The sequence below is a fragment of the Saccopteryx bilineata genome, chromosome 2, assembly GCF_036850765.1.
Source record: "Saccopteryx bilineata isolate mSacBil1 chromosome 2, mSacBil1_pri_phased_curated, whole genome shotgun sequence".
Classification (NCBI taxonomy): Eukaryota; Metazoa; Chordata; class Mammalia; order Chiroptera; family Emballonuridae; genus Saccopteryx; species Saccopteryx bilineata.
This window is the reverse complement of record NC_089491.1, coordinates 271622863-271627592: the sequence shown is the minus strand read 5'-3', so window position 1 is coordinate 271627592 and position 4730 is coordinate 271622863. Positions and strand designations below refer to the sequence as shown.

Genomic DNA, 4730 nt, shown 5'->3' with positions numbered 1-4730 from the left:
TAGGCAGATTTATTTGTTTATTTGTTGTGACAGCGAGAGAGAGAGAGAGAGAGAGAGAGAGAGAGAGAGAGAGATAGGGATAGACAGACAGGAAGGAAGAAATTTGAGAAGCATTAGCTCTTTGTCGCAGCACCTTAGTTGTTCATTGATTTCTTTCTCATATGTGCCTTGACCTGGGGGCTACAGTAGAGAGAATGACCCCTTGCTCAAGCCAGCTACTTTGGGCTTCAAGCCAGCGACCTTTGGGATCAAGCCAGCAACCCCACACTCAAGCTGGCGACCTTGGGGTTTTGAATCTGGGTCCTCTGTGTCCCAGTCCAATGGTCTATCCACTGTGCCACCGCCTGGTCAGGCTATAGTAGGTAGATTTATAGCAACCGAAAATAGAATGATAGTTGTCAGTGGCTGGCTGGAGGGGGAATCGTGGGGACTTATTTACCCATTAGGTGTAGAGTTTGTTTGGGATTGTGCTGGGCTGAATATTTGTGCCCTCCCCAAGCTGATAGGTTGGAGCCTCAACCTCCAGTGTGATGGTGTTTGGAGCTAGAGCTTTGGGGAGATGATTAGGTTTAGATTAGACCAGGAGAGTGGGACCGTCATGATGAGATTAGTGTGCTTCTAGGAAGAGGAAGAGGGAGCTTTCTCCATACACAGACCAAGGAAAGGCTATGTGAGCACACAGGGACAAGGTGGCTGTCTACAAACCAAGACAGTTCCTGGGGCCTCACCAGGAACTGATTGTGCTGGCACCTTGACCTTGGATTTCCCAGCCTTCAGAACAGTGAGAAATAAATACTTTGTGTGTGAGCCATCTTGTCTATTTTGTTCTGGTAGCCCAAGCTAACTAAGACAGAGATGATGAGAAAGTTCCCAAGTTAAATGGCAGTGATGGTTGCACAACAATGTGAATGTACTTAATGCCACTGAACTGTAGACCTTAAGATGGTAAAGCTGCCTGACCAGGCGGTGATGCAGTGGATAGAGCGTCGGACTGGGATGCAGAGGACCCAGGTTCGGGACCCCGAGGTTGCCCGCTTGAGCGTGGGCTCATCTGGTTTGAGCAAAGCTCACTAGCTTGGACCCAAGGTTGCTAGCTTGAGCAAGGGGTTACTCAGTCTGCTGAAGGCCCACGGTCAAGGCACATATGAGAAAGCAATCAATGAACAACTAAGTTGTCACAACAAAAAACTGATGATTGATGCTTCTTATCTCTCTCCGTTCCTGTCTGTCCCTATCTCTGACTCTCTCTCAGTCTCTGTAAAAAAAAAAGAAAAAGAAAAAGAAAAATGGTAAAGCTGACATTATATCAATTTTGTCACAATTTTTTTAAAAAGTGCCCAATTCAGCAGTACAATTATTTTTTTCTTTTTTTTTTTTAAGATTTTATTTATTCATTATAGAGAGGGGAGAGAGAGAGAGAAGGGGGGAGGAGCAGGAAGCATCAACTCCCATATGTGCCTTGACCAGGCAAGCCCAGGGTTTTGAACCGGCAACCTCAGTGTTTCTAGGTTGACGCTTTATCCACTGCGCCACCACAGGTCAGGCAGCAGTACAATTATTAAAATTGGAACAATACAGAGAATATTAGAATGGCCCCTGCACAAGCATGACATGCAAAGTTGTGAAGCATTCCGTTAAAAAAAAAAAAGAACAGCAGCAACAACACAAAAAACCCTTTCTTTGATGTTTTCCATGGCCCCATCTCAGTCTCCTCCTCCTAACTCCCAGGAAGGAACTTCTGTTCTCAGTTTTGGATTTATTCCTTTATTGTCCCTTGCTTTTCTATAGAGTATACTGTTTACTTTGACCTGTTTTTGAACTTTATATAAATAAGCTGTACTGTATGGCCACTTCTGCAACTTGCCTTTCAGTTCAACATTTCTGGATCCGAATCATCCACATGGATACCTCAGCTGTATGCTTTTTCACTGCTGTATAGTTTTCCTCCTTGCAATGTACGTACCCCAGGCCTATCTAGATTCTCTCAGCCTCCCTTTCTTAGGTGATCTCTTGGCTGCTGGTTCCATCCTGACTGTTACTATGGGGACCGATCTTGTGTGGGTTCTGACCAGCTGGCCTCCATCTGGGCCTTCTCTGCGTGCCTAGCATTGGCAACACTCAGGAGGGACCGCCTAGGAGCTTGCACATGGTTATGTGGAAGTAGTCGGGAGTTTATACTCCATGGGGCAAACCTCTGACAAGGTGTCAGTAGACAATTGTTCTCCTTTTCCCCACCCTCTCCAGTACTACCCTAAGATGCCATAGTAAGTACGGCCTCTCCTCAGTACTCTCATAGTGACTTACCTTTTTTCCCTGCCTCAGCCCCCGTTCTTACTCTTGTTTCACTAAGACAGTAGCACGGCACTGACTCTTGATTCAGACTCTGCTTTCTGATTTCAGAACCCGAGAAGGACAGACAGACTGCAATCTGTCCACTCTCCTGTAGATGAACATTGGAGTTGTTTCAAGTTTTTTTGAGATGGCATACCATGTGGCCAGGATTAACATCCTTGTTGATGCTTCCTGGTGTGCTTGTGTCTGTTTCTGTAGAACGTTCCGAGCAATGGGGCTGCTGTGTTGACTTACATTTATAGGCTGCTTACTCCTTCAGCTTTACCCGATATTGCCCAATTAATTCCCGAAGTGCCTACTTATTTTTCCAGTTTACCCCCAACCCCCGCCTTTGGCTTACATTTGTCTGGGTCATCTGGGTTTTCTTTCAGTTCCTTTAGCACATTGTGCCCCCCCACCACCAGAAGGCTGTTGCATCTGTTTTTTCTGCTGAGAACACTCCCCACACTCGGCCTAGCTAAAGCCTCCTCTTTCCACAGAGATCAGCTCAGCACCCTCCCTTCCCTGGAACTCTTCAGTACAAACCATGTCAACCCCATCCCCCCGCTCCCCGCCCAGTTCTTCCCTGCCCACCCATTTTGTAGATCTCAAGCCTCATATACCTTTTTGTTGTGATAGACTTAGCAGTTACAGTGTTTCGTTTATCTGTGCAACTACTGGAGCAAGGTCTGCTAAGTTTCACTAGCCTAAAGGTAGTGACCTCCCGGTTTGTTTTTTGTGGTTCTTTCTGTAACAGAGACAGAGAGAGGGACAGGGACAGACAGACAGGAAGAGAGAAGGATAAGAAGCATCAATTCTTCGTTGCGGCACCTTAGTTGTTCATTGATTGCTTTCTCATATGTGCCTTGACGGGGAGAGGGGACTACAGCAGACCGAATGACCCCTTTGTTCAAGCCAGAGACCTTGGGCTCAACTGGTGAGCTTTGTTCAAACCAGATGAGCCTGCACTCAAGCTGGCAACCTTGGGGTTTTGAACTTGGGTCCTCCGCATCCCAGTCTGATGCTCTATCCACTGTGCCACCACCTGGTCAGGCACCTCCCGGTTTGTTTAAGTTCAATCCCATATGTCCAGCACCCAACACCATGCCTGGCATCGAGTAGGCAATTCATATTATTATTCTAATAGCTATTCTGTGTTCTTACTCATATTTGAGTCCAGTGTGTAATTTTTCCAGCGTGGTTTAGCATTCATTAGTATCTTCTGGGGCCAAGATTATGATAATGTCAATAAGCACAGATAAAGGTCAATAAACACCATTGAGCTGGCTGGACCTTGACATGTTTTAAGTGCTTAGCAACTATTGAATTGATGCAGAAGTCACCTGTAGTCTGAGTATTATGGTAAACGGCTATTTTGTTTTGGTGACAGGGACAGAGAGAGACAGTGAGAGGGACAGATAGGGACAGACAGGGAGGGAGAGAGATGAGAGGCATCAATTCTTTGTTGCGGCACCTCAGTTTATTGATTGCCCTCTCATATGTGCCTTGACCGGGGGGCTACAGCAGACAGTGATCCCTTGCTCAAGCCAGTGACCTTGAGCTCAAGCTGGTGAGCCTTGCTCAAACCAGATGAGCCTGTGCTCAAGCTGGTGACCTAGGGGTTTCGAACCTGGGTCTTCCGTTTCCCAGTCTGACTTTCTATCCATTGCGCCACTACCTGGTCAGGCGATGGCTGTTGTTTATTGGGCACATACTATGTGCCTGGCACTTTACGGAGTGCTTCACAGTAGCATCTCATCCTGTCCTCACATCCTACCAGGGAGGTACTTTTATTACCTCCATTTTATAGCTTAGGAGACAGAGCCTTAGGAACCTGGAAGCTAGTAGGCGGTGCAGACAGGATTTCTCAGCCAGAGCTCCTAACTTCCTATCATGCCAGTTTTCTTCTGTTCCCATTACACCGCCTTCAGCAGGGGCCAAGTTCTTAATCACAATGGCAAATCAATGATATCTGTTAATATGGGACATTCATTGAGTACAAATCACTTTACATCCCATCCATTCATTTATCCAACAGATATTTACTGAGAACCTACCATGTGCCAAGCTGTGTTTGAGGGGCTGGGGGACCACAGTGGTGAATACAACAGAATGAAACACTGCCTTTGCAGAGTTGATATCCTAGTGTGAGGAGGAAAAACTTAGAACAAATACCTGATTATGATCAGTGCCACAGAGAAAATGAAAGCAGAAAAAGGAACTCTAGAGTGGGACCACTGGGGTTTCCATGATCTCGTTTCATGCTCCCAGCAGTCTATTATTTTCCCCATTGATGATGAGATTCAGAGAGGGGAAGTTACCTCCTCAGGCACACAGCTCACAGGCTGGGAAGGCAGATCTCTGGCTGGACTGAGGATCCCATCCTGCCCATCACTCTT

At 46.5% G+C, this 4730-nt stretch overlaps 1 non-coding gene across 1 annotated transcript; it reads left to right on the top strand.

The window, feature by feature from the left end:
• Nucleotides 1–1538: 1538 nt before the first annotated feature.
• LOC136327979 (U6 spliceosomal RNA) lies at nt 1539–1641 on the top strand. Its single transcript, XR_010730026.1, has one exon. It is a non-coding gene; the product is annotated as a U6 spliceosomal RNA (small nuclear RNA).
• Nucleotides 1642–4730: the final 3089 nt, after the last annotated feature.